The sequence below is a fragment of the Syngnathus scovelli genome, unplaced genomic scaffold (genome assembly GCF_024217435.2).
Source record: "Syngnathus scovelli strain Florida unplaced genomic scaffold, RoL_Ssco_1.2 HiC_scaffold_370, whole genome shotgun sequence".
NCBI lineage: Eukaryota > Metazoa > Chordata > Actinopteri > Syngnathiformes > Syngnathidae > Syngnathus > Syngnathus scovelli.
Genome location: NW_026061467.1, coordinates 5,001 through 27,081, shown reverse-complemented (window position 1 = coordinate 27,081; position 22,081 = coordinate 5,001).

The window sequence follows — 22,081 nt, the reverse complement described above, 5'->3', positions numbered from 1 at the left end:
CACGGACGGAGGCAACGTCCCCCTCCTGCGGTGACAAAAAAAATCCACCCCTGGTACCTAAAAATTTCTCCAGCGGCGGGCCCCTGGCCTAAATTTTCTCCGGCCCGCGCAACACGCACTTTGCGCCGGACGCCGGTCCCAAACCACCACCGCCGACCGCCACAAGGCGACAGCCACCATCCCCAAGCGCCATCCCCGACCGCCACAAGGCGACCGCCACAAGGCGACCGCCACAAGGCGACAGCCACCATCCCCAAGCGCCATCCCCGACCGCCACAAGGCGACCGCCACCAGCCGACCGCCACAAGGCGACAGCCACCATCCCCAAGCGCCATCCCCAAGCGCCACCCCCGACCGCCACCAGCCGACCGCCACCAGCCGACCGCCACCAGCCGACCGCCACCAGCCGACAGCCACCATCCCCAAGCGCCACCCCCGACCGCCGCCCCCCGACCGCCACAAGGCGACCGCCACCAGCCGACCGCCACAAGGCGACAGCCACCATCCCCAAGCGCCACCCCCGACCGCCACCCCCCGACCGCCACCAGCCGACCGCCACCAGCCGACCGCCACCAGCCGACCGCCACAAGGCGACAGCCACCATCCCCAAGCGCCATCCCCGACCGCCACCCCCCGACCGCCACAAGGCGACAGCCACCATCCCCAAGCGCCATCCCCGACCGCCACCCCCCGACCGCCACCAGCCGACCGCCACCAGCCGACCGCCACAAGGCGACAGCCACCATCCCCAAGCGCCATCCCCGACCGCCACAAGGCGACCGCCACAAGGCGACCGCCACCAGCCGACCGCCACAAGGCGACAGCCACCATCCCCAAGCGCCATCCCCGACCGCCACAAGGCGACCGCCACAAGGCGACCGCCACCAGCCGACCGCCACAAGGCGACAGCCACCATCCCCAAGCGCCATCCCCGACCGCCACCCCCCGACCGCCACCAGCCGACCGCCACCAGCCGACAGCCACCATCCCCAAGCGCCATCCCCAAGCGCCACCCCCGACCGCCACCAGCCGACCGCCACCAGCCGACCGCCACCAGCCGACCGCCACCAGCCGACAGCCACCATCCCCAAGCGCCATCCCCAAGCGCCACCCCCGACCGCCACCAGCCGACAGCCACCAGCCGACCGCCACCAGCCGACCGCCACCGGCCGTTCGCGGTGTGCGCCGCCGTTCCCCAAGCACCCTCCGGGACGAAGCCGGAGCCAGAGAATAGCAGCGGTGGTGCGTAAAAGCTGCGGCCGGGCCTCGCGGAAGGTCCCCGGGCGGCGAGCTGCGGAGCCCCGGCCTCCAGCTTCCACCAGGTAATAGGACCGGGCGCGCGTAAAAGCTGCGGCCGGGCCTCGCGGAAGGTCCTCGGGCATCCAGCGAGATCACACGGCCCCCACCGGAGGCGGCTAGCGCCTCCGTAGAGTAGTACCGGCCCGTGGAAGCGGCCGCCCGTCAGCCTGCGTTGCCGCTGGTCGAAAAATGCACTAAGTGCCAAACCCCATTCATTTACAACGGCGTGTCCGCCAGAGGGCGCACTTCCCCCGGCGGACCAGCCGGCGGGGCTCGTTAGAGAGTGTATCCGCCTGGCAGTGCCTCCTGGACGGCCTGTATTCCGGACCGCGACCGCTAACTTACGGGAGCCTAAACGGCCCGCGGACCAGCCGGCGGGTCCTCCGTGAAAGCCTATCCGCCTGGCGGTGCCTCCTGGCCGGCCTGGATTCCGGACCGCGACCGCTCACTCGCGGGACCCTAAACGGCCCGCGGACCAGCCGGCGGGTCCTCCGTGAAAGCCTATCCGCCTGGCGGTGCCTCCTGGCCGGCCTGGATTCCGGACCGCCACCGCTCACTCGCGGGACCCTAAACGGCCCGCGGACCAGCCGGCGGCTCCTCCGTGAAAGCCTATCCGCCTGGCGGTGCCTCCTGGCCGGCCTGGATTCCGGACCGCCACCGCTCACTCGCGGGACCCTAATCGGCCCGCGGACCAGCCGGCGGATCCTCCGTGAAAGCCTATCCGCCTTCGCCGGTTCCCCGGCCGGCCACGGGTGGCGAGAATCCGGCCTCCTCGCCCGGAGCGCGCTTCGACTTGGGCGAAAAATGCACCAAGTGCCAAACCCCATTCATTTACAACGGCGTGTCCGCCAGAGGGCGCACTTCCTCCGGCCGGCGGGGCTCGTTAGAGAGCGCGTCCGCCTTGGCCGGTTCCCCGGCCGGCCACGGGTGGCGAGAATCCGGCCTCCTCGCCCGGAGCGCGCTTCGACTTGGGCGAAAAATGCACTAAGTGCCAAACCCCATTCATTTACAACGGCGTGTCCGCCAGAGGGCGCACTTCCTCCGGCCGGCGGGGCTCGTTAGAGAGCGCGTCCGCTTTCGCCGGTTCCCCGGTCGGCCGCGAACGGCGAAAAGCCGGCCTCTTCCCCCGGAGCCCGGTGGGCGAATTTTTTTTTTTTTTTTTTTTTTTCAAAGTGCCAACGGCTCTCGCGCCGCGCTGCGTCCGCCTTCGCCGGTTCCCCGGTCGGCCCGAACGAGCGAAAATTCGGCCTCTTGCCCCGGAGCCCGGTCGGCGAATTATTTATTTATTTATTTATTTATTTATTTATTTATTTATTTATTTATTTTTCCAAAGTGCCAACGGCTCTCGCGCCGCGATGCGTCCGCCTTCGCCGGTTCCCCGGTCGGCCACGAACGGCCAAAAATCGGCCTCTCCCCCCGGAGCCCGGTCGGCGAATTATTATTTATTTATTTATTTATTTATTTATTTATTTTTCCAAAGTGCCAACGGCTCTCGCGCCGCGATGCGTCCGCCTTCGCCGGTTCCCCGGTCGGCCACGAAGTATTGCGCATGATTATACGCGATGTTAATATTTATTTAATTATTAAATAAATACATACATGTGTTTATTAATAATATACGCGATGTTAATATTTATTTAATTATTACCTATATTATGAATAAACTAACGGTGATTTTACACGATTTGACTACATACGTGACCGTGAGATAGTGCCGAGGGCTCCCGCGCCGTCACGCGTCCGCCTTGGCACGGGTCGCCCGCGGCAGCGAGCGTTCGGCTCGCGGGGGTCCGCGGGGTGTTATTAGGGAGTGCGGCAGCCGTGCCGAGGCTCCGGCCGGCCGCCGGAAGTCCCGCGGGGGAGCGTCGGAGCTCCGCGAGGCCGGCCGGGGAGCCTCTTAGTCATCGCCCGCGCTCGCGGTGGTCCCGGTCGCTTAAAGTGCCACGGGAGGCGTAGCGATGCGAGTGAGTGTGCGCCAAGTGCGAGAGGCGGTGCATTTACGCGCCGTGTCCGCGAGAGGGAGGCAATTCCCCGTTGCGACCTCCGGGAGATCAGCGGGCCGTTCAAATCGCTTAGCCGGGGTGCCGGGAGCCGAGTTAGGAGGGGGGCGCGCGGAGAACCGGCCGGAGGTCCCCTGGAAGCTCAGCGGGACGTGGGAAACGCTTGGCCGGGGTGCCGGAAGCCTCGGCCGGCTTAAAAGTGAGGAGGAAAGCGCGCGGAGAACCGGCCGGAGGTCCCCTGGAAGCTCAGCGGGCCGTGGGAAAAAAGCTCAGCCGGGGTGCCGGAAGCCTCGGCCGGCTTAAAACGTGAGGAGGAAAGCACCGGGAGAACCGGCTGGAGGTCTTCTGGAAGCTCAGCGGGCCGCCGAAAACGCGTAGCCGAGGTGCCGGGAGCCTCCTCGGGCGTCAAAAGTGAGGAGCGACGCACCCCCGAGAACCGCCTGGGTCCTCCAGCCACCGTTGAAAAAGACGTCGAGTCAGGCTACCTTAAGAGAGTCACAGCTACTCCCGCCGTTTACCCGCGCGGAGCGTCATCGCCTCCGCGAACCGTCAAAAATAAATAAATACATGAATAAATGTCAAGTGAGCCTACCTTAAGAGAGTCGTAGTTACTCCCGCCGTTCGGCCGCTCAAAGTGTCATCGGAAGCGGACCCACGCAAGTAAGTGTGCGCAAAGTGCGAGAGGTGGTGTTTTTACTCGCCGCGTCCGCCAGAGGGAGGCAATTCCCCGCCGCGACGGCACGGGCAGCTTCCGAGCGTCTCCCCGAGCGCTCGGAAGTCCGTGCGGGGGGGAGATGAGAGCCGTGCGAGGTACCAGGTGGAGCCGGACGGCGCGGTGCTTCCAAGCAGCCGATCCGCTGGGCTTGGAGCTATTTTCGGCCGCCGGAGGTCCCGCGGAGGAGCGTCGGAGCTCCGCGAGGCCGGGGAGCCTCTCGGTAATCACCCGGGGCCGGCGGAGCGTTATTCGGCCGCTCTGCGCGCGCGCGCACGGCCTCCCGGCGGTGCCGGGGGGTGGTGCGCGAGCGCGCCGGCCGCCGGAGGTCCCGCGGAGGAGCGTCGGAGCTCCGCGAGGCCGGGGAGCCTCTCGGTAATCACCCGGGGCCGGCGGAGCGTTATTCGGCCGCTCTGCGCGCGCGCGCACGGCCTCCCGGCGGTGCCGGGGGGTGGTGCGCGAGCGCGCCGGCCGCCGGAGGTCCCGCGGAGGAGCGTCGGAGCTCCGCGAGGCCGGGGAGCCTCTCGGTAATCACCCGGGGCCGGCGGAGCGTTATTCGGCCGCTCTGCGCGCGCGCGCACGGCCTCCCGGCGGTGCCGGGGGGGTGGTGCGCGAGCGCGCCGGCCGCCGGAGGTCCCGCGGAGGAGCGTCGGAGCTCCGCGAGGCCGGGGAGCCTCTCGGTAATCACCCGGGGCCGGCGGAGCGTTATTCGGCCGCTCTGCGCGCGCGCGCACGGCCTCCCGGCGGTGCCGGGGGGTGGTGCGCGAGCGCGCCGGCCGCCGGAGGTCCCGCGGAGGAGCGTCGGAGCTCCGCGAGGCCGGGGAGCCTCTCGGTAATCACCCGGGGCCGGCGGAGCGTTATTCGGCCGCTCTGCGCGCGCGCGCACGGCCTCCCGGCGGTGCCGGTCGCCTCCGCGAACCGCCAAAATAAATGTCAAGTGAGCCTACCTTAAGAGAGTCACAGTTACTCCCGCCGTTTACCCGCGCGGAGCGTCATCGCCTCCGCGAACCGTCAAAAATAAATAAATACATGAATAAATAAATGTCAAGTGAGCCTACCTTAAGAGAGTCACAGTTACTCCCGCCGTTTACCCGCGCGGAGCGTCATCGCCTCCGCGAACCGTCAAAAATAAATAAATACATAAATAAATAGTCAAGTGAGCCTACCTTAGGAGAGTCGCAGTTACTCCCGCCGTTCGGCCGCTTAAAGTGCCACGGGAGGCGTAGCAATGCGAGTGAGTGTGCGCCAAGTGCGAGAGGCGGTGTATTTACTCGCCGTGTCCGCGAGAGGGAGGTAACTCCCCGTTGCGACCTCCGGGAGAGCAACGGGCCGCCGAAAACGCTCAGCCGAGGTGCTGGAAGCCTCGGCCGGCTCGCAAAGCGAGGCGCGAGGCACCGGGAGAACCGGCTGGAGGTCCCCTGGAAGCTCAGCGGGCCGTGGGAAACGCTCGGCCGAGGTGCTGGAAGCCTCGGCCGGCTCACAAAGCGAGGCGGGAGGCACCGGGAGAACCGGCTGGAGGTCCCTCGGAAGCTCAGCGGGCCGTGGAGAAAGCTTAGCCGGGGTGCTGGAAGCCTCGGCCGGCTCACAAAGCGAGGCGCGAGGCACCGGGAGAACCGGCTGCAGGTCCCCTGGAAGCTCAGCGGGCCGTGGAGAAAGCTTAGCCGGGGTGCTGGAAGCCTCGGCCGGCTCACAAAGCGAGGCGCGAGGCACCGGGAGAACCGGCTGGAGGTCCCTCGGAAGCTCAGCGGGCCGTGGAGAAAGCTTAGCCGGGGTGCCGGAAGCCTCGGCCGGCTTAAAATGTGAGGAGGAAACCGGCTGGACGTCTTCTGGAAGATCAGCGGGCCGTGGAAAATGCTAAGCCGAGGTGCTGGTTGTCGAATAAGGCTCCGCCATCTCGTAGAAGGTGCTAATAAAGTTCATATCCGCTCGGCTGGAGGTAATTGGCCAGCGGACCGGCCGGCGGGACCTCCGTGACCGCCTATCCGCCTGCCGGTGGCTGCTGGCCGGCGTGCATTCCGGGCCGCGACCGCTAACTTACGGGACCCTAAATGGCCCGCGGACCAGCTGGCGGGACCTCCGTGACAGCCTACCCGCCTGGCGGTGGCTGCTGGCCGGCGTGGATTCCGGGCCGCGACCGCTCACTTACGGGACCCTAATTGGCCCGCGGACCAGCTGGCGGGACCTCCGTGACAGCCTACCCGCCTCCCGGTGGCTGCTGGCCGGCGCGGATTCCGGGCCGCGACCGCTAACTTACGGGACCCCAATTGGCCCGCGGACCAGCCGGCGGGACCCCCGTGACCGCCTATCCGCCTTGGCCGGTTCCCCGGCCGGCCACGGATGGCGAGAATCCGGCCTCCTCGCCCGGAGCGCTCGTCGGCTTCGGCGAAAAATGCACTAAGTGCCAAACCCCATTCATTTACAATGGCGTGTCCGCCAGAGGGCGCAGTTCCCCCCGCGGACCAGCCGGCGGGACCTCCGTGACCGCCTATCCGCCCGCGCTGGTTCCCCGGCCGGCGCGAATTCCGGGCCGCGACCGCTAAATTACGGGACCCAAATTGGCCCGCGGACCAGCCGGCGGGACCTCCGTGACCGCCTATCCGCCTCCGCTGGTTCCCCGGTCGGCGTGGATTCCGGACCGCGACCGCTAAATTACGGGACCCAAAATGGCCCGCGGACCAGCCGGCGGGACCTCCGTGACCGCCTATCCGCCTCCGCTGGTTCCCCGGTCGGCGTGGATTCCGGACCGCGACCGCTAAATTACGGGACCCAAATTGGCCCGCGGACCAGCCGGCGGGACCTCCGTGACCGCCTATCCGCCTCCGCTGGTTCCCCGGTCGGCGTGGATTCCGGACCGCGACCGCTAAATTACGGGACCCAAAATGGCCCGCGGACCAGCCGGCGGGACCTCCGTGACCGCCTATCCGCCTCCGCTGGTTCCCCGGTCGGCCACAGATGACGAATATTCGGCCTCTCGCTCTGGAAGTCCTGCCGACTTAGCCGAAAATTTTCTAAGTGCCATCGGCTCTCGCTCGGAAAAGTGTCCGCCTCGTCTGGTTCCCCAGCTCGGCCTCAGAATTCGAAAATTCGGCCTCTCTGAGGTACCAGGGGTAGGCTTTATGTACTTGGTCCCCCCAGTTAGTGTACTCATCACTTTACCCCCCTTTCGCAAAATATAGTCGGCACGTATGTGCAGAACTGTTTATTTTCATTTTAAAAATTTTCTAAGTGCCAGCGGAAGCTGTCACACGAACTGTCCGAGCTACCACGGTGCCCATCCCGGGCAGTGACGGCAAAAGGCCGATGTGTGTTTGATGGAAGTCTGAATAATTTCTAAGTGCCAACGGCTCAACCGCCGTAAAGTGTCCGCCTCGGCTGGTTCTCCATGTCGGCCCGAACGAGCGAAAATTCGGCCTCTTCCCCTGGAGGTCCGGAACATTTTGGCGAATATTTTCAAAGTGCCAACGGCTGTTCCGCCGTAAAGTGTCCGACCCGGCTGGTTCCTCCGGTCGGCCCGAACGAGCGAAAATTCGGCCTCTTCCCCTGGAGGTCCTGTGAAGTTTAACGAATATTTTCTAAGTGCCAACGGCTGTTCCGCCGTAACGTGTCCGACCCGGCTGGTTCCTCCGGTCGGCCCGAACGAGCGAAAATTCGGCCTCTTCCCCTGGAGGTCCGGACGACTTTGGCGAATATTTTCTAAGTGCGAACGGCTGTTGCGCCGTAACGTGTCCGACCCGGCTGGTTCCTCCGGTCGGCCCGAACGAGCGAAAATTCGGCCTCTTCCCCTGGAGGTCAGGAACATTTTGACGAATATTTTCAAAGTGCCAACGGCTGTTGCGCCGTAAGGTGTCCGACCCGGCTGGTTCCTCCGGTCGGCCCGAACGAGCGAAAATTCGGCCTCTTCCCCTGGAGGTCCGGAACATTTTGGCGAATATTTTCAAAGTGCCAACGGCTGTTCCGCCGTAAAGTGTCCGACCCGGCTGGTTCCTCCGGTCGGCCCGAACGAGCGAAAATTCGGCCTCTTCCCCTGGAGGTCCGGACGACTTTGGCGAATATTTTCTAAGTGCGAACGGCTGTTGCGCCGTAAAGTGTCCGACCCGGCTGGTTCCTCCGGTCGGCCCGAACGAGCGAAAATTCGGCCTCTTCCCCTGGAGGTCCGGAACATTTTGGCGAATATTTCCTAAGTGCCAACGGCTGTTGCGCCGTAACGTGTCCGACCCGGCTGGTTCCTCCGGTCGGCCCGAACAAGCGAAAATTCGGCCTCTTCCCCCTGGAGGTCCGGACGACTTTGGCGAATATTTTCTAAGTGCGAACGGCTGTTGCGCCGTAACGTGTCCGACCCGGCTGGTTCCTCCGGTCGTCCCGAACGAGCGAAAATTCGGCCTCTTCCCCTGGAGGTCCGGACGACTTTGGCGAATATTTTCTAAGTGCGAACGGCTGTTGCACCGTAACGTGTCCGACCCGGCTGGTTCCTCCGGTCGGCCCGAACGAGCGAAAATTCGGCCTCTTCCCCTGGAGGTCCGGACGACTTTGACGAATATTTTCTAAGTGCCAACGGCTGTTCCGCCGTAACGTGTCCGACCCGGCCGGTTCCTCCGGTCGGCCCGAACGAGCGAAAATTCGGCCTCTTCCCCTGGAGGTCCGGAACATTTTGGCGAATATTTTCTAAGTGCGAACGGCTGTTGCGCCGTAAAGTGTCCGACCCGGCTGGTTCCTCCGGTCGGCCCGAACGAGCGAAAATTCGGCCTCTTCCCCTGGAGGTCCGGACGACTTTGACGAATATTTTCTAAGTGCCAACGGCTGTTCCGCCGTAACGTGTCCGACCCGGCCGGTTCCTCCGGTCGGCCCGAACGAGCGAAAATTCGGCCTCTTCCCCTGGAGGTCCGGAACATTTTGGCGAATATTTTCTAAGTGCGAACGGCTGTTGCGCCGTAAAGTGTCCGACCCGGCCGGTTCCTCCGGTCGGCCCGAACGAGCGAAAATTCGGCCTCTTCCCCTGGAGGTCCGGAACATTTTGGCGAATATTTTCAAAGTGCCAACGGCTGTTGCGCCGTAACGTGTCCGACCCGGCTGGTTCCTCCGGTCGGCCCGAACGAGCGAAAATTCGGCCTCTTCCCCTGGAGGTCCGGACGACTTTGGCGAATATTTTCTAAGTGCGAACGGCTGTTGCGCCGTAACGTGTCCGACCCGGCTGGTTCCTCCGGTCGGCCCGAACGAGCGAAAATTCGGCCTCTTCCCCTGGAGGTCCGGAACATTTTGGCGAATATTTTCAAAGTGCCAACGGCTGTTGCGCCGTAACGTGTCCGACCCGGCTGGTTCCTCCGGTCGGCTTGAACAAGCGAAAATTCGGCCTCTTCCCCTGGAGGTCCGGACGACTTTGGCGAATATTTTCTAAGTGCGAACGGCTGTTGCGCCGTAACGTGTCCGACCCGGCTGGTTCCTCCGGTCGGCCCGAACGAGCGAAAATTCGGCCTCTTCCCCTGGAGGTCCGGAACATTTTGGCGAATATTTTCTAAGTGCGAACGGCTGTTGCGCCGTAAAGTGTCCGACCCGGCCGGTTCCTCCGGTCGGCCCGAACGAGCGAAAATTCGGCCTCTTCCCCTGGAGGTCCGGAACATTTTGGCGAATATTTTCAAAGTGCCAACGGCTGCTCCGCCGTAAAGTGTCCGACCCGGCTGGTTCCTCCGGTCGGCCCGAACGAGCGAAAATTCGGCCTCTTCCCCTGGAGGTCCGGACGACTTTGGCGAATATTTTCAAAGTGCCAACGGCTGTTGCGCCGTAACGTGTCCGACCCGGCTGGTTCCTCCGGTCGGCCCGAACGAGCGAAAATTCGGCCTCTTCCCCTGGAGGTCCTGTGAAGTTTAACGAATATTTTCTAAGTGCCAACGGCTGTTGCGCCGTAACGTGTCCGACCCGGCTGGTTCCTCCGGTCGGCCCGAACGAGCGAAAATTCGGCCTCTTCCCCTGGAGGTCCGGAACATTTTGGCGAATATTTTCAAAGTGCCAACGGCTGTTGCGCCGTAACGTGTCCGACCCGGCTGGTTCCTCCGGTCGGCCCGAACAAGCGAAAATTCGGCCTCTTCCCCCTGGAGGTCCGGACGACTTTGGCGAATATTTTCTAAGTGCGAACGGCTGTTGCGCCGTAACGTGTCCGACCCGGCTGGTTCCTCCGGTCGTCCCGAACGAGCGAAAATTCGGCCTCTTCCCCTGGAGGTCCGGACGACTTTGGCGAATATTTTCTAAGTGCGAACGGCTGTTGCACCGTAACGTGTCCGACCCGGCTGGTTCCTCCGGTCGGCCCGAACGAGCGAAAATTCGGCCTCTTCCCCTGGAGGTCCGGACGACTTTGACGAATATTTTCTAAGTGCCAACGGCTGTTCCGCCGTAACGTGTCCGACCCGGCCGGTTCCTCCGGTCGGACCCGAACGAGCGAAAATTCGGCCTCTTCCCCTGGAGGTCCGGAACATTTTGGCGAATATTTTCTAAGTGCGAACGGCTGTTGCGCCGTAAAGTGTCCGACCCGGCTGGTTCCTCCGGTCGGCCCGAACGAGCGAAAATTCGGCCTCTTCCCCTGGAGGTCCGGACGACTTTGACGAATATTTTCTAAGTGCCAACGGCTGTTCCGCCGTAACGTGTCCGACCCGGCCGGTTCCTCCGGTCGGCCCGAACGAGCGAAAATTCGGCCTCTTCCCCTGGAGGTCCGGAACATTTTGGCGAATATTTTCTAAGTGCGAACGGCTGTTGCGCCGTAAAGTGTCCGACCCGGCCGGTTCCTCCGGTCGGCCCGAACGAGCGAAAATTCGGCCTCTTCCCCTGGAGGTCCGGAACATTTTGGCGAATATTTTCAAAGTGCCAACGGCTGTTGCGCCGTAACGTGTCCGACCCGGCTGGTTCCTCCGGTCGGCCCGAACGAGCGAAAATTCGGCCTCTTCCCCTGGAGGTCCGGACGACTTTGGCGAATATTTTCTAAGTGCGAACGGCTGTTGCGCCGTAACGTGTCCGACCCGGCTGGTTCCTCCGGTCGGCCCGAACGAGCGAAAATTCGGCCTCTTCCCCTGGAGGTCCGGAACATTTTGGCGAATATTTTCAAAGTGCCAACGGCTGTTGCGCCGTAACGTTCCCGACCCGGCTGGTTCCTCCGGTCGGCTTGAACAAGCGAAAATTCGGCCTCTTCCCCTGGAGGTCCGGACGACTTTGGCGAATATTTTCTAAGTGCGAACGGCTGTTGCGCCGTAAAGTGTCCGACCCGGCTGGTTCCTCCGGTCGGCCCGAACGAGCGAAAATTCGGCCTCTTCCCCTGGAGGTCCGGACGACTTTGACGAATATTTTCTAAGTGCCAACGGCTGTTCCGCCGTAACGTGTCCGACCCGGCCGGTTCCTCCGGTCGGCCCGAACGAGCGAAAATTCGGCCTCTTCCCCTGGAGGTCCTGTCAAGTTTAACGAATATTTTCTAAGTGCCATCGGCTCTTCCGCCGTTACGTGTCCGACCCGGCTGGTTCCTCCGGTCGGCCTGAACAAGTGAAAATTCGGCCTCTTCCCCTGGAGGTCCGGAACATTTTGGCGAATATTTTCTAAGTGCCATCGGCTCTTCCGCCGTAAGGTGTCCGACTCGGCCGGTTCCTCCGGTCGGCCTGAACGAGCGAAAATTCGGCCTCTTCCCCTGGAGGTCCTGTCAAGTTTAACGAATATTTTCTAAGTGCCATCGGCTCTTCCGCCGTAAGGTGTCCGACTCGGCCGGTTCCTCCGGTCGGCCTGAACAAGTGAAAATTCGGCCTCTTCCCCTGGAGGTCCGGAACATTTTGGCGAATATTTTCTAAGTGCCATCGGCTCTTCCGCCGTAAGGTGTCCGACTCGGCCGGTTCCTCCGGTCGGCCTGAACGAGCGAAAATTCGGCCTCTTCCCCTGGAGGTCCTGTCAAGTTTAACGAATATTTTCTAAGTGCCATCGGCTCTTCCGCCGTAAAGCGTCCGACTCGGCTGGTTCCCGATGTCGGCCAGAACAAGTGGAAATTCGGCCTCTTCCCCTGGAGGTCAGTTGAAGTTTAACGAATATTTTCTAAGTGCCAACGGCTGCTCCGCCGTAAAGCGTCCGACTCGGCTGGTTCCCGATGTCGGCCAGAACAAGTGAAAATTCGGCCTCTTCCCCTGGAGGTCCGTTCAAGATTAACGAATATTTCCTAAGTGCCAACGGCTGCTCCGCCGTAAAGCGTCCGACTCGGCTGGTTCCCGATGTCGGCCAGAACAAGTGAAAATTCGGCCTCTTCCCCTGGAGGTCCGTTCAAGATTAACGAATATTTTCTAAGTGCCAACGGCTCTTGCGCCGAAAAGCGTCCGCCTCGGCTGGTTCCCGCGGTCGGACACAAAATGTGTCAATTCGGCCTCTCTGAGGTACCAGGGGTAGGCTTTATGTACTTGGTCCCCCCACTTAGTGTACTCATCACTTTACCCCCCTTTCGCAAAATATAGTCGGCACGTATGTGCAGAACTGTTTATTTTCATTTTAAAAATTGTCTAAGTGCCAGCGGAAGCTGTCACACGAACTGTCCGAGCTACCACGGTGCCCATCCCGGGCAGTGACGGCAAAAGGCCGATGTGTGTTTGATGGAAGTCTGAATAATTTCTAAGTGCCAACGGCTCAACCGCCGTAAAGTGTCCGCCTCGGCCGGTTCTCCCGGTCGGCCCGAACGAGCGAAAATTCGGCCTCTTTCCCTGGAGGTCCGGAACATTTTGGCGAATATTTTCTAAGTGCCAACGGGTGCTCCGCCGTAAAGTGTCCGCCTCGGCTGGTTCCCCCGGTCGGCCAGAACAAGTGAAAATTCGGCCTCTTCCCCTGGAGGTCCGGAACATTTTGGCGAATATTTCCTAAGTGCCAACGGCTGCTCCGCCGTAAAGTGTCCGCCTCGGCCGGTTCACCCGGTCGGCCAGAACAAGTGAAAATTCGGCCTCTTCCCCTGGAGGTCCGGAACATTTTGGCAAATATTTCCTAAGTGCCAACGGCTGCTCCGCCGTAAAGTGTCCGACTCGGCCGGTTCCCCCGGTCGGCCAGAACAAGTGAAAATCCGGCCTCTTCCCCTGGAAGTCCGGCCGAGTTAAGGCAAATATTTCCTAAGTGCCAACGGCTGTTCCGCCGTAAAGGGTCCGACTCGGCTGGTTCCCGATGTCGGCCAGAACAAGTGAAAAATCGGCCTCTTCCCCTGGAAGTCCGGCCGAGTTCGGCGAATATTTCCTAAGTGCCAACGGCTGTTCCGCCGTAAAGAGTCCGACTCGGCTGGTTCCCGATGTCGGCCAGAACAAGTGAAAATCCGGCCTCTTCCCCTGGAGGTCCGGAACATTTTGGCAAATATTTCCTAAGTGCCAACGGCTGCTCAGCCTTAAAGTGTCCGACTCGGCTGGTTCCCGATGTCGGCCAGAACAAGTGAAAATCCGGCCTCTTCCCCTGGAAGTCCGGCCGAGTTAAGGCGAATATTTCCTAAGTGCCAACGGCTGTTCCGCCGTAAAGAGTCCGACTCGGCTGGTTCCCGATGTCGGCCAGAACAAGTGAAAATCCGGCCTCTTCCCCTGGAAGTCCGGCCGAGTTAAGGCAAATATTTCCTAAGTGCCAACGGCTGTTCCGCCGTAAAGAGTCCGACTCGGCTGGTTCCCGATGTCGGCCAGAACAAGTGAAAATCCGGCCTCTTCCCCTGGAAGTCCGGCCGAGTTAAGGCGAATATTTCCTAAGTGCCAACGGCTGCTCAGCCTTAAAGTGTCCGACTCGGCTGGTTCCCGATGTCGGCCAGAACAAGTGAATATTCGGCCTCTTCCCCTGGAGGTCCGGAACATTTTGGCAAATATTTTCTAAGTGCTAACGGCTGTTGCGCCGTAACGTGTCCGACCCGGCTGGTTCTCCCGGTCGGCCCGAACGAGCGAAAATTCGGCCTCTTCCCCTGGAGGTCCGGAACATTTTGGCGAATATTTCCTAAGGGCCAACGGCTGCTCCGCCGTAAAGAGACCGACTCGGCTGGTTCCCGATGTCGGCCAGAACAAGTGAAAATTCGGCCTCTTCCCCTGGAGGTCAGTTGAAGTTTAACGAATATTTCCTAAGTGCCAACGGCTGCTCCGCCGTAAAGTGTCCGACTCGGCTGGTTCCCGATGTCGGCCAGAACAAGTGAATATTCGGCCTCTTCCCCTGGAGGTCCGGAACATTTTGGCAAATATTTCCTAAGTGCCAACGGCTGCTCCGCCGTAAAGAGTCCGACTCGGCTGGTTCCCGATTTCGGCCAGAACAAGTGAAAATTCGGCCTCTTCCCCTGGAAGTCCGGCCGAGTTCGGCGAATATTTCCTAAGTGCCAACGGCTCTTGCGCCGAAAAGCGTCCGACTCGGCTGGTTCCCGATGTCGGCCAGAACAAGTGAATATTCGGCCTCTTCCCCTGGAGGTCCGTTCAAGATTAACGAATATTTTCTAAGTGCCAACGGCTGCTCCGCCGTAAAGCGTCCGTCTCGGCTGGTTCCCGATGTCGGCCAGAACAAGTGGAAATTCGGCCTCTTCCCCTGGAAGTGCGGCCAAGTTTGGCGAATATTTCCTAAGTGCCAACGGCTGCTCCGCCGTAAAGCGTCCGACTCGGCTGGTTCCCGATGTCGGCCAGAACAAGTGAAAATTCGGCCTCTTCCCCTGGAGGTCCGTTCAAGTTTAACGAATATTTTCTAAGTGCCAACGGCTGCTCCGCCGTAAAGGGTCCGACTCGGCTGGTTCCCGATGTCGGCCAGAACAAGTGAAAATCCGGCCTCTTCCCCTGGAGGTCAGTTGAAGTTTAACGAATATTTTCTAAGTGCCAACGGCTGCTCCGCCGTAAAGCGTCCGACTCGGCTGGTTCCCGATGTCGGCCAGAACAAGTGAAAATTCGGCCTCTTCCCCTGGAGGTCAGTTGAAGTTTAACGAATATTTTCTAAGTGCCAACGGCTGCTCCGCCGTAAAGCGTCCGACTCGGCTGGTTCCCGATGTCGGCCAGAACAAGTGAAAATTCGGCCTCTTCCCCTGGAGGTCAGTTGAAGTTTAACGAATATTTTCTAAGTGCCAACGGCTGCTCCGCCGTAAAGCGTCCGACTCGGCTGGTTCCCGATGTCGACCAGAACAAGTGGAAATTCGGCCTCTTCCCCTGGAGGTCAGTTGAAGTTTAACGAATATTTTCTAAGTGCCAACGGCTGTTCCGCCGTAAAGAGTCCGACTCGGCTGGTTCCCGATGTCGGCCAGAACAAGTGAAAATTCGGCCTCTTCCCCTGGAGGTCCGTTCAAGATTAACGAATATTTTCTAAGTGCCAACGGCTCTTGCGCCGAAAAGCGTCCGCCTCGGCTGGTTCCCGCGGTCGGACACAAAATGTGTCAATTCGGCCTCTCTGAGGTACCAGGGGTAGGCTTTATGTACTTGGTCCCCCCACTTAGTGTACTCATCACTTTACCCCCCTTTCGCAAAATATAGTCGGCACGTATGTGCAGAACTGTTTATTTTCATTTTAAAAATTGTCTAAGTGCCAGCGGAAGCTGTCACACGAACTGTCCTAGCTACCACGGTGCCCATCCCGGGCAGTGACGGCAAAAGGCCGATGTGTGTTTATGGAAGTCTGAATAATTTCTAAGTGCCAACGGCTCAACCGCCGTAAAGTGTCCGCCTCGGCTGGTTCTCCCGGTCGGCCCGAACGAGCGAAAATTCGGCCTCTTCCCCTGGAGGTCCGGAACATTTTGGCGAATATTTTCAAAGTGCCAACGGCTGCTCCGCCGTAAAGTGTCCGCCTCGGCTGGTTCCCCCGGTCGGCCAGAACAAGTGAAAATTCGGCCTCTTCCCCTGGAGGTCCGGAACATTTTGGCGAATATTTTCAAAGTGCCAACGGCTGCTCCGCCGTAAAGTGTCCGCCTCGGCTGGTTCCCCCGGTCGGCCAGAACAAGTGAAAATTCGGCCTCTTCCCCTGGAGGTCCGGAACATTTTGGCGAATATTTCCTAAGTGCCAACGGCTGCTCCGCCGTAAAGTGTCCGACTCGGCTGGTTCCCCCGGTCGGCCAGAACAAGTGAAAAATCGGCCTCTTCCCCTGGAAGTCCGGCCGAGTTAAGGCAAATATTTCCTAAGTGCCAACGGCTGCTCAGCCTTAAAGGGTCCGACTCGGCTGGTTCCCGATGTCGGCCAGAACAAGTGAAAATCCGGCCTCTTCCCCTGGAAGTCCGGCCGAGTTAAGGCGAATATTTCCTAAGTGCCAACGGCTGCTCAGCCTTAAAGTGTCCGACTCGGCTGGTTCCCGATGTCGGCCAGAACAAGTGAATATTCGGCCTCTTCCCCTGGAGGTCCGGAACATTTTGGCAAATATTTCCTAAGTGCCAACGGCTGCTCCGCCGTAAAGTGTCCGACTCGGCTGGTTCCCGATGTCGGCCAGAACAAGTGAAAATCCGGCCTCTTCCCCTGGAAGTCCGGCCAAGTTCGGCGAATATTTCCTAAGTGCCAACGGCTGCTCCGCCGTAAAGAGACCGACTCGGCTGGTTCCCGATGTCGGCCAGAACAAGTGAAAATTCGGCCTCTTCCCCTGGAGGTCAGTTGAAGTTTAACGAATATTTCCTAAGTGCCAACGGCTGCTCCGCCGTAAAGTGTCCGACCGGCTGGTTCCCGATGTCGGCCAGAACAAGTGAATATTCGGCCTCTTCCCCTGGAGGTCCGGAACATTTTGGCAAATATTTCCTAAGTGCCAACGGCTGCTCCGCCGTAAAGAGTCCGACTCGGCTGGTTCCCGATTTCGGCCAGAACAAGTGAAAATTCGGCCTCTTCCCCTGGAAGTCCGGCCGAGTTCGGCGAATATTTCCTAAGTGCCAACGGCTCTTGCGCCGAAAAGCGTCCGACTCGGCTGGTTCCCGATGTCGGCCAGAACAAGTGAATATTCGGCCTCTTCCCCTGGAGGTCCGTTCAAGATTAACGAATATTTTCTAAGTGCCAACGGCTGCTCCGCCGTAAAGCGTCCGTCTCGGCTGGTTCCCGATGTCGGCCAGAACAAGTGGAAATTCGGCCTCTTCCCCTGGAAGTGCGGCCAAGTTTGGCGAATATTTCCTAAGTGCCAACGGCTGCTCCGCCGTAAAGCGTCCGACTCGGCTGGTTCCCGATGTCGGCCAGAATAAGTGGAAATTCGGCCTCTTCCCCTGGAGGTCAGTTGAAGTTTAACGAATATTTTCTAAGTGCCAACGGCTGCTCCGCCGTAAAGCGTCCGACTCGGCTGGTTCCCGATGTCGGCCAGAACAAGTGAAAATTCGGCCTCTTCCCCTGGAAGTGCGGCCAAGTTAAGGCAAATATTTCCTAAGTGCCAACGGCTGTTCCGCCGTAAAGGGTCCGACTCGGCTGGTTCCCGATGTCGGCCAGAACAAGTGAAAATTCGGCCTCTTCCCCTGGAGGTCAGTTGAAGTTTAACGAATATTTTCTAAGTGCCAACGGCTGCTCCGCCGTAAAGCGTCCGACTCGGCTGGTTCCCGATGTCGGCCAGAACAAGTGAAAATTCGGCCTCTTCCCCTGGAGGTCCGTTCAAGTTTAACGAATATTTTCTAAGTGCCAACGGCTGCTCCGCCGTAAAGCGTCCGACTCGGCTGGTTCCCGATGTCGGCCAGAACAAGTGAAAATTCGGCCTCTTCCCCTGGAGGTCAGTTGAAGTTTAACGAATATTTTCTAAGTGCCAACGGCTGCTCCGCCGTAAAGCGTCCGACTCGGCTGGTTCCCGATGTCGGCCAGAACAAGTGAAAATTCGGCCTCTTCCCCTGGAGGTCAGTTGAAGTTTAACGAATATTTTCTAAGTGCCAACGGCTGCTCCGCCGTAAAGCGTCCGACTCGGCTGGTTCCCGATGTCGGCCAGAACAAGTGAAAATTCGGCCTCTTCCCCTGGAGGTCCGTTCAAGTTTGGGGAATATTTTCTAAGTGCCAACGGCTGCTCCGCCTTAAAGCGTCCGACTCGGCTGGTTCCCGATGTCGGCCAGAACAAGTGAAAATCCGGCCTCTTCCCCTGGAAGTCCGGCCGAGTTAAGGCAAATATTTCCTAAGTGCCAACGGCTGCTCAGCCTTAAAGGGCCCGACTCGGCTGGTTCCCGATGTCGGCCAGAAGAAGTGACAATTCGGCCTCTTCCCCTGGAGGTCTTTTCAAGTTTAACGAATATTTTCTGAGTGCCAACGGCTGCTCCGCCTTAAAGCGTCCGACTCGGCTGGTTCCCGATGTCGGCCAGAACAAGTGACAATTCGGCCTCTTCCCCTGGAGGTCCTTTCAAGTTTAACGAATATTTTCTAAGTGCCAACGGCTGCTCCGCCGTAAAGCGTCCGACTCGGCTGGTTCCCGATGTCGGCCAGAACAGGTGAAAATTCGGCCTCTTCCCCTGGAGGTCCGTTCAAGTTTGGCGAATATTTTCTAAGTGCCAACGGCTGCTCCGCCTTAAAGTGTCCGACTCGGCTGGTTCCCGATGTCGGGCAGAACAAGTGACAATTCGGCCTCTTCCCCTGGAAGTCCGGCCGAGTTTGGCGAATATTTTCTAAGTGCCAACGGCTGCTCCGCCGTAAAGAGTCCGACTCGGCTGGTTCCCGATGTCGGCCAGAAAAAGTGACAATTCGGCCTCTTCCCCTGGAGGTCCTTTGAAGTTTAGCGAATATTTTCTAAGTGCCAACGGCTCTTGCGCCGAAAAGCGTCCGCCTCGGCTGGTTCCCGCGGTCGGCCGTAATAGGCGAAAATTCGGCCTCTTCCCCTGGAGCGACCTCCAAATTTGGGCGAAATTTTTTCTAAGTGCCTAAAGGTACCAGGGGTTTGGGTACCAGGGGTGCATTACCAACTGGTCTTTTGTCAACCCATGTACTTTTTCTAGAGTACATGGGTTGGTCCCCCCACTTAGTGTACTCATCACTTTACCCCCCTTTCGCAAAATATAGTCAGAACGAGCATGGGGGACGCAATTGTTTTCCATGCAAATCAATTGGGCCTGGTCCGAGCGCTGGTAACGGCCGCCAGCAAGCGTCCCCTGCTCGGATAGCAGAACTGAAGAAGGCACGGCACTTCCAGAGAGAGAGAGAAAATTTTCTAAGTGCCACATTTCTCAAAAATTTTCAAAGTGCCACATCTCTCAAAAAATTTCTAAGTGCCACATCTCTCAAAAAATTTCTAAGTGCCACATCTCTCAAAAAATTTCTAAGTGCCACATCTCTCAAAAACTTTCAAAGTGCCACATCTCTGAAAAACTTTCTAAGTGCCACGTCTCTGAAAAATTTTCTAAGTGCCACGGCACGGCTGTGAAATATTCAAAGTCCTACAGGCATTGGCAGAATGCGCGGACGGCCGTCTGCTCCCGGCGGCCGCCGCGAAGCTACTACCCCCTCCCGGGGACGGCTGTCTGCTCCCGGCAGCCGTCCTTACCCCCCTCCCCCGTTTGCACCGCCTGAAGTTAGACCCGCCTTGGTAGGGCCCCCACCGGCCCCGGCTCGCCGGCGTTGGGTGGACGGTTCCTGCCCACTTGCGGGTCCCGGTCGCTTGGCAACCGACCGGGGAGGACCAGCCGCCTCCTTAAACACAGGCTGGAAGGGAAATCCGGTCAAGCTACGGAGGACCGGCCGCCTCCTTAAACACAGGCCGGAAGGGAAATCCGATCAAGCTACGGAGGACCGGTCGCCTCCCTAAACACAGGCCGGGCAAAAATCTGCGAATGGGCCCGTCAAGGGTAGTGGGTCATCCAAGGTGGGACGGTACCGGCCGCCTCCTTAAACACAGGCCGGGCAAAAATCTGCGAATGGGCCCGTCAAGGGTAGTGGGTCATCCAAGGTGGGAGGTACCGGCCGCCTCCTTAAACACAGGCCGGGCAAAAATCTGCGAATGGCCCGTCAAGGGTAGAAGGTCATCCAAGGAGGGAGGTACCGGCCGCCTCCTTAAACACAGGCCGGGCAAAAATCTGCGAATGGCCCGTCAAGGGTTGTTGGTCATCCAAGGAGGGAGGTACCGGCCGCCTCCTTAAACACAGGCCGGGCAAAAATCTGCGAATGGCCCGTCAAGGGTTGTTGGTCATCCAAGGAGGGAGGTACCGGCCGCCTCCTTAAACACAGGCCGGGCAAAAATCTGCGAACGGCCCGTCAAGGGTTCTGTCTCATCCAAGAAAGGGGTACCGGCCGCCTCAGAGGCCGGAGCGAAGGGGGCGAAAGGCTGTCGATGGGGAAGGATCGGGGCCACGGCTAATCTAGCGATGCCCGCGTCGGGCGGTCACTCCGACGAATGAGCGGGGCCGAATCCGGCGCGAGGCGGCCTTCAGGCACGTGGTTCGAGACGACCTCACCCGGCTCTAGCCCGGAGGATCGGAGGCAACGGCCGTCTCCTTAAGCTAAGGCCGGACGAAAATCTGCGGATGCGGTCCATCCAAGGCAGACGGAGGTACCGGCCGCCTCGGTAAACAATGCCCGGGCAAAAATCTGCGAACGGCCCGTCAAGGGTTCTGTCTCATCCAAGAAAGGGGTACCGGCCGCCTCAGAGGCCGGAGCGAAGGGGGCGAAAGGCTGTCGATGGGGAAGGATCGGGGCCACGGCTAATCTAGCGATGCCCGCGTCGGGCGGTCACTCCGACGAATGAGCGGGGCCGAATCCGGCGCGAGGCGGCCTTCAGGCACGTGGTTCGAGACGACCTCACCCGGCTCTAGCCCGGAGGATCGGAGGCAACGGCCGTCTCCTTAAGCTAAGGCCGGACGAAAATCTGCGGATGCGGTCCATCCAAGGCAGACGGAGGTACCGGCCGCCTCGGTAAACAATGCCCGGGCAAAAATCTGCGAACGGCCCGTCAAGGGTTCTGTCTCATCCAAGAAAGGGGTACCGGCCGCCTCAGAGGCCGGAGCGAAGGGGGCGAAAGGCTGTCGATGGGGAAGGATCGGGGCCACGGCTAATCTAGCGATGCCCGCGTCGGGCGGTCACTCCGACGAATGAGCGGGGCCGAATCCGGCGCGAGGCGGCCTTCAGGCACGTGGTTCGAGACGACCTCACCCGGCTCTAGCCCGGAGGATCGGAGGCAACGGCCGTCTCCTTAAGCTAAGGCCGGACGAAAATCTGCGGATGCGGTCCATCCAAGGCAGACGGAGGTACCGGCCGCCTCGGTAAACAATGCCCGGGCAAAAATCTGCGAACGGCCCGTCAAGGGTTCTGTCTCATCCAAGAAAGGGGTACCGGCCGCCTCAGAGGCCGGAGCGAAGGGGGCGAAAGGCTGTCGATGGGGAAGGATCGGGGCCACGGCTAATCTAGCGATGCCCGCGTCGGGCGGTCACTCCGACGAATGAGCGGGGCCGAATCCGGCGCGAGGCGGCCTTCAGGCACGTGGTTCGAGACGACCTCACCCGGCTCTAGCCCGGAGCGAAAAACACTCTTATAACCTGACCGACATGCGCCCATGACCCGCCTTGGTAGGGCCCCCACCGGCCCCGGCTACCGCCGGCGTTGGGTGGACGGTTCCTCCCCACTTGCGGGTCGCACTCCAGCGCTACGGCCGCCGCGCGAGCGCGCGCCCCGCGCCGCCCGCGCAGGCCTAGCGCGAACCGTACGGCAGCGAAACCGAGACGCCCCGGCTCAACCTCACCCAGAGGCCATCCACGGAGGCCGAGCGCGCGATCCGACTTGCGGCACGCCACGTGGGCGTCCGCCGGCCGCGCCGGTCGACCGCGAAACCGATTTCTCAAAGACCAAGCCCGAGTCCCAACCTCCGCACATATCCGCACACGCCTTCCCGACCACCGCGAAGCGGGAGGCGTCTATCGTGGCCGCCGGGGCGTATGACCCCTCCGCGTGAGGCGTGCGGGCTCGGGGGGGCCGCAACGACCGAGTCTGACTCGGACGGGGCGCAGCTTCCCTCCCGGTCGCAGCATCAGCGCCGAACGCGCGACGTCACCAGCCCCCCGGAACGGTTCGTCGGGAGCGCGGCAATGGCCCACATCTCACCTCGCCAGCCGGCCGCAGCGGGCCGCGCCGAACCGAGTCTGACTCGGGGTGCGCACAGTCCCGTCTGGGTCACGGAGGCGACGAGCTGTGACCGCCACCGTCGCCCCTTCGTCCTTCCGGATCCCCCCAGCGCCGGCAAAAC